This window comes from Fukomys damarensis, unplaced genomic scaffold, assembly GCF_012274545.1.
Source record: "Fukomys damarensis isolate Sample0158 unplaced genomic scaffold, DMR_v1.0_HiC HiC_scaffold_33, whole genome shotgun sequence".
Classification (NCBI taxonomy): Eukaryota; Metazoa; Chordata; class Mammalia; order Rodentia; family Bathyergidae; genus Fukomys; species Fukomys damarensis.
In genome coordinates this window covers 6,544,466-6,551,528 of record NW_022900945.1, presented here as the reverse complement: position 1 = coordinate 6,551,528, position 7,063 = coordinate 6,544,466, and the positions used below count along the sequence as shown (strand labels likewise).

Below are 7,063 nucleotides of genomic sequence, written 5' to 3'. Positions count from 1 at the left end.
CCGTCCCCCAGCCCCCGGCCCTTCTCGCCGGCACCGGACCCATCGCCGTCGTTTCGGCCGGGGGTAGCTGCCCCGCGCACTACCCGGTGCACGAGTGCGTCTTCAAGGGGGATGTGCGAAGATTGTCCTCCCTCATCCGCACGCACAACATCGGGCAGAAGGATAATCACGGTGAGGAGAGCCCCCTCCTTCCCGAGCCAGGCCGTGCACCCCAGCCCCTGCCCGAGCAGGCTCCCCTCCGTCCTGCCCGGTGCCTGTGGGATCACTGCGTACCTCTAAGTGCGTGCCTTGCTCGGAGGCCGGTGCCTTTGGGTGCGGGAACGTTGCTTCCTCCCGGCCGCCTCAGAGTTGCCTACGGGGAGTGTTGTGTTTATCTTGGAGCCGGGTCTTCGTTCTACTGCTTTCCACCTGCCCCATATTTGTAGGTTGCCTCATCCTACCTGCTCTTCTTCATTTATGGAACTTTCCCTCCTTGCCACCTTAGGATCTTTACTTTGAACCTGTACATTTCCTCTTTCCTTTTCCCTCCCTCCCTCCCAGGGAGCACATCTCCACCTGAGGCCACCTGGCTGTGACCCTCCCCACCCCCCGCAGGTTAGCCTTCTTGTTTGTGTGCTGTTAGGAAACTTGGAACCCTTGGATTTCTGAAAGCCGCAGCAGAAATTTGTTGGCATCTGATTCCTGGACTAATTAAAACGACCTGTTCGTTCGTAGCTGTTTTGTTGGGCTGTTTTGCGTAGATAATTGCCAGTAATCTCATCTCGATGACTAACAATAGAATAGCATTATGATTTTTCGTGGTAACTTCATCACCGTGGCCTATTTGAGGAAGTGTAGGATGCTTGTTTAAGGACTCATTTGCCTGCCTTGTCAGCTGAATTCTTTCTGCTTCCTTAGTTTAAAAAAATGACATGATTGAGCTGTCTTTTAAGCAGTGATAAATTTACAGTGGGCCCCCTCAAGCTACGACCGGCCCGACATACGAACAGCTTGGTTAGTGGAAGATTCCTCTGCCTCTTGTTATGTATAGCTTACGTCCAGCTCTCAACTGGATTGACTTAGTTAAAAGCACCCCTCGGCAAGTGATCTAGTTCGTAAGGCAAGGGTTCACTGTACTATTTTTTCACGATATGGGGATTGAACCCAAGAGCAGGAGCAACAGGTTTGTTAGTGAAAGCTAATGTTTTTTTTTTGTTGTTGTTGTTTTTGGTATTGGGGATCAATCTCAGAAAATTGTGAGGCGGTCTTGGTGCTGCTGAGCTAAATCCCCGGCCCTGAGAGCCCTTCTTTTAACTTAGCGGGTGAAACTTGTATTTACTTAGAATATGCTCTCAATTCTTTGCTTAGAAAGATAGGTACTCCTTGCCTGTGAAATTAGCTCCCACAATTCTGTTTGTCTAGTCTCCTTATGTAAAATTAGGACAAAAATTGAAATTAAAAAGTAAGTTTTTTGTTATATGGTTCACAAACATCAGCACTTGCTTTCTTTTTTTTTCTTTCTTTTTTTTTTTTTTTTTTTTTTTTTTTTTTTGGTACTGGGGATTGAACTCGGGTCCTTGCGCTTGCAAGGCAGGCCACCGCGAACCGCTGAGCTAAATCCCAGGCCTGCACTTGCTTTCTGAATTTACAGTATTATAATTGTAATAATATCACCACATATCTTTTATCATAAGTCATGACTTGAAAAAAATAGTATCTTAAATCCAACCCTAGGTTTTCATTCCTACATTTATCGTTTTATTAATGTAACAAGTGTAACAATGCTTGCTGATGAGAATTGTATCCTAACTTTTTGGGAAACAGTTGTCAAAGGCCCCCCAGTGTATTAGTCAATTACTAGAAAGTCTTTTAGATTTGGTCTGCGTATAAACTGTACTTTTTTTTTTTTTTTGGTACTGAATATCGAACTCAGGTCCTTGGGCTTGTGAGGCAGGTGGCAGAACCACTGAGCTAAATCCCTAGCCTGAAACTGTACTTTTTAAAAATGGACAGTTTATTTTTTTGCAGAGATTGAACCCTGGACCTAATTTAAAAATTTTTTTTGATTTCTTTCTTTTTTTTTGGCTTTTGGTTTTGAGAGACAGGGTGTTACTAGGTAGTCAGGCTGGTGATCCTCCTGCCTCAGCCCCCTGAATACTGGGACTACAGGAATGCATTGCCATGCTCAGCAAGAAAGATGGTTTTTGTTTTATTTTTGAGACAATCTTCTTAAATTGCTAAATTGCTCTGGCCAGTCTTGAATTTGAGATCCTCTGTCCTAGGGCTCCCAGTAGTGCTAGGAATACAGGTTTGTGCCCCCATTCCCTGCTGGCCATTGCCTTTTTAAGTTTAATTATATTACCTTGAAATAGCTCAGAAAACACAAAAACTTCCTTTTGATTTCAGCTTTTTTTGGGGGGCGGGGTACCGGGGATAGGACTCTGGGTCATTGTGCTGAAGAGGCAGGCGGCAGAACCACTGAGCTAAATAAATCCTCCGCGGAAACTTCCTTTTGAGAGTTAACTTTTTTTAAGAGAGGAGACAACCATTAACCCAAAGCCCTGAATCCCAGGATTGTTGGGCCTCAGGTTCTGTAATCCAGCCTCTGGAAGACCTTGTTAAAGGGAGCCTTTGAACTCTTTCCCTCAGGCCACTCAAGGTCAGTTTCCACAAGGAAGGTCTCTATTTTGTTTACCTGCCTTTGTGTAGTTGTTTCTGATGACTCACACACCTGTGTGAAGTGGTGTCCCTCTCTTCCTCCTCATCTAGAAGAATCACTTAATGTTCTGCTTCTTTTTGGTCTTTTTTCCCCCATGACACTTGCAATAAGTTTCCCTGTTATGGTACTGAATTATTATTTTGCTCTTGATATTTTACTAATTGAGATCCTTTACTTAGATTTTAAGGATATTTTTTCTTTAAAATTGTAAGAGGTAAGTGCCTTTTAAATCGCTCAAACAGAAACAAGCTGTGTGTCATCTTGATTGCTGTAACGCGGTAGGTTCCAGCAGAATAACACTGGGCACAGGTGTAGAGCAGAGCCAGGCTGCCACAGGGCGGGCTGAGGATCTCACAGTGATGTCTCTGGCGTTCCCACCATGCTGTGTGTGCTTGGTCAGTTTCCTTCCCCCAGCAGCCCTGCAGGCAAATAGCTTTGTTCTCATTTTTAGGTAGGAAAAGTGACCCCCAGAGAGGTAGGGACACTCAGGTTACCAAAGAATGAGTCACAAAGCTAGAAGTGAAACTGATAGCCAGACTCCCTAGGCCCGTGACCAGCCTCTGCGCGTGTTTATATCCATTGAAACCCACTGTGGTGCGAGAAAGTCCTTCTCATCATGGGCGTGTTTTAATCCACAGCGCACAAAGTTCTGTAACATACCCTCATCTAACACAGTGGCTGGTGGAGAGGTTCTGGCACTGGGGCAGCTCTCCCAGCTCTTTTTTTTTTTTTTTTTTTTTTTTTTTTTTTTTTTCCTTTTTTTTTTTTTGTATTTTTATTTTTTCCCATTTAGTTTATTGGTACATTTAAAGCAAACAAGAGTTACATTCATCATTGGGATCTTGTGTCTTGGTTCTTATTTTTTCCCCATACCCCTCCCTGTTTACAGACTCTGGAGTTCAGATTTCCCGTTTGTGTTTGTTTTCTGCATGGCGTCACAGGAGGTGGCTTTTCCATCTGGTCCACACCTAGCCCTTTGGGTATTTGACAGCAGTCAGAGGCCTCTGGTCTTCAGGCTAAACATTAAACATCCCTAACTTGTTTCCCTATCTCATGTGACCTTTTTTTTCTGTTTTTTTGAGACAAGGTCTCTCACTTTATAGCCTAGCCATGGGATTACAGTCATGTGCCCCTGCTTTATAAAATGTGTCACATGATTCTTTTTTTTTTTTTTTTAGAGACAGGGTGTCACTATGTAGTTGAGACTGACCTGGAACTCACTGTGTAGCCCAGGCTGGTCTCAAACTCACAGCCATCCTCCTGCTTCAGCCTCCCTATTGCTGGGATTACAGGCATGTGCCACCACGCCAAGCTCTAAATGTGTCATGATTCTTGAAGCATAGTAAATATGATACAAGTATGTTAAATGAATAAAATCTTATTTCCTATATAGGCCATTATTCTGCTCTTCTATGTAATCAGCTTTTTTCTTTTCTTTTTTTGGTACCTGGGATTGAATTCGGGTCCTTGTGCTTGCAAGGCAGGGAGGTGCGCTGAGCTAAATCCCTGGCCCCCGTTTTTTTTTCTTGAGACAAGAGTTTCAGTATCTGACCTCCTTGAACTCAACGTGTAGCCAGGCTGGCCTGAAATTCGTCGTAATTCTCCTGCCTCAGCCTCCAGGGCCGGGATAACAGGCGTGTGCCACCATGCCCGGCTAATTGAGGAATGAATGAGAACAGGCAGTATTTGACCTTCTCTTCCTGGTTCATTTTTCTCAAATTCCATCCATGTTGCCACAAGTGACAGGATTTTATCTCTTTCTGTGGCTGCATGATATTGTACCACACACAGACACACTGACACACGTGTGTGTATCAGTTTTAAAATCCAGTCGTCTGTCCGTGAGCATCTCGGTCGATTCCTTGTTCTTTCTTGTGCATGGTGCTGCCATACATGTGTCTGTGCAGATACCTTTTGGATAAATGATTTTCTTTCCCCTGCTCATGTGCACCGGAGAGGGATTGTGGGATCATGTGATTCTGTTTTCAGCTTTTTGAAGAATCTCAATACTGTTTTCCATAGTGCTTGTACTTAGTATATTCCTACCAGCAGTGTGTAATAATTGCCGTTTCTCTGCATCCTTCCCAGTATTTGTTACATTTTTCTTTTTTGGATAATAGTTATTCCAACTAGGGTGAAATAAGATTTTTTAAAATTAACCCATAATGGGTTTATTGTAACTTTAAATTTAAAATCCTTTATTATGCTTCCAAATATGAAAAAATCAAGATTCTTAACACCAGTCATCTCACATGAGACCATTCAAAGCAGTTCATTGTGTGCAGCGGTTGTTTTTCCCCTTCAGAAAATTGGATGCACTGTCTTTGGTTGGGAAGTGTCATCTGTACAGAAACATGCAGGGCAGTTCCTACTTTGTCTGCAGATCAGCTCAGAAAACTGCATTAGTGACTCTGTTTTCCTTTTCTTAGAGGCACATGGACCTGAAATTTAGCTGCCCAATTTTAGTGAAATTTAAAATTTTGATTTCTAATTATGACACACATAAATAGATGTATCCATATAAAAGGTTTCATGATTTTCCTTAATTCTTGAGTGTCCAGGAAGCCAGGCATAGTTGTGCTCACGCATCACTCGGAAAGCTGAGGCAGGAGGATTACTGCAAGTTGGAGTCCAACCTGGGCTACATGGCGAGACCCTGTCACCAAAAAAAAAGTATACAGGGGTTCTGAAACTCAAACTGGTGGTCTAGAAAAAAGAATACAGTTTTAGAGCCACGAGTCTCCCTTTTTCTAGATAGGTAGTTTTGGAAAATACTTTTTCCGCCTGTGGAGTGGGGTTTTTTCTCAAGGGTTTGCGGCGAATTGAGTGGGTGAGGAGTCAGGAGGACACAGCGGTTCCTGTGCACGCAGTATCTGCCCCTTCAGTGCCAGCCTTCGGGTGATTTGCATACTTTAAAACTTGGTCTTAATGCTACTGAAAGGATTTTCATCTATTTGACCCAACAAGATTCAGTTTTGTTCACGAAGTTAGAAGCGAGACGTCCAATTTGAGATTTGTGTGAGCAGTTGATGGTGACGGGGTGGGAGGGCGGTGGGTAATCCGGATGCCAGAGTCGGCTCTTGATGCCCCGAGAGCCCGCGGCTTTTCCTTGGATTCCCTTTACCTGGGTAACCATGGTGATGTGGACGCTCACCGTCACGTGGCTGCGGAAACTATTGGCTCAGCCTGGCCCGCGGCATTTTTGCTCATAGGTATTTCCGATTATGTTCTTACCTGCAGAGTGAGATTAGATTGTTTGACTCAGTCATTTCTGGCTCACACATCTTTTGATAATGTGGTTAATACTGTTGACTTGTAATGGAAAGTTTTATTTGTACCTTCAGCGGGTACTGATGTTTACCCTTATTTCTGAGTGTTCCTAGAGGATTTAATAAAATAGTCATAGTCCAAAAGCGTGAACGGCCGAATTTCTTCACCTCAGGCACTGTCTAGTCTGGTGGGTTCTCCATTTACTTTTTGAATAAATTGCATTCTTATCCTGTGACATGCTAAAAATGTAGTCTCCCGTGGTGGCAGTGAGGGGTGGTGGGGAGGCAGTGGATCGCTGGAGCCCTGGAAATGTGTTTCTGCTCTTACGAAAGGATGCATCATAAAAACTAGTTTTCCTGTCTGTCTTTAAGTAGCCACCCTGCTCCCCTTCTTGGCAGGACTAAATTGTTGTCAGTTCTTTCCTTTTCTTCCTTTACCATTTAGAGTATACTACTTTTTTTTTTTCCTCTCTGAAAGAGATGTAAACTATTATCACCTTTAATACTATTAGGACAAAAATAGTAATTTAAGTATCTTTTTTTTACCGTCAAATTTATATCTCTTAAGTGTAGTCCCTTTTATGTTCATATCTGCTGGAGAATATCAGAGATTTCAAAATTAACCTAATGGAGTTTTTTTTTTTCCCTTCCTTCTCTTCTACCTGGCTGCCAAGACTTTGTTTTTGAGACTGGATATCACCATATATTTCAGGCTGGCCATGAACTCACTGTGTAGCTCAAGCTGGCCTTGAACGTGTGGCACTCCTGCCTCAGCCTCCTGAGTGCTGAGAGTACAGGCCTGTGACACCACAACCAGCATTAATGAGTTATTTTCAGTCTGTCTGTTTTTGTTGTCACTGCCATCACTTTGGGACCAACTAGTTTTTATTCTCTTCCTGGAATACAGTATCAGAGTCAAAACATCTCCATATGTCCCCTTCCAGCCTGCTCTCCAGGACTGCAGCAGACTGAAAAACTAATTTATGTGATGCTGCTTCCCTGCCTGAGATCCTGTTAACCCTTCCCTCACTTGAAAGCAAGCTCCTGCACCTTACTGTAGAACCTTGCAGACCCAGACTTGCCTCTTCTCTAACGT

The 7,063-nt window shown here is 43.5% G+C and overlaps 1 protein-coding gene across 1 annotated transcript in view; it reads left to right on the top strand.

The window, feature by feature from the left end:
- Positions 1 to 6: 6 nt before the first annotated feature.
- The window catches only part of Ankrd13c (ankyrin repeat domain 13C), a 70,693-nt gene continuing 63,636 nt past the window's right edge, over positions 7 to 7,063 (top strand). Inside the window, exon 1 of the mRNA XM_019204699.2 lies at positions 7 to 171. The gene's annotated coding sequence lies outside the window, so the exon portion shown is untranslated. The remainder of the gene's footprint in view (positions 172 to 7,063) is intronic.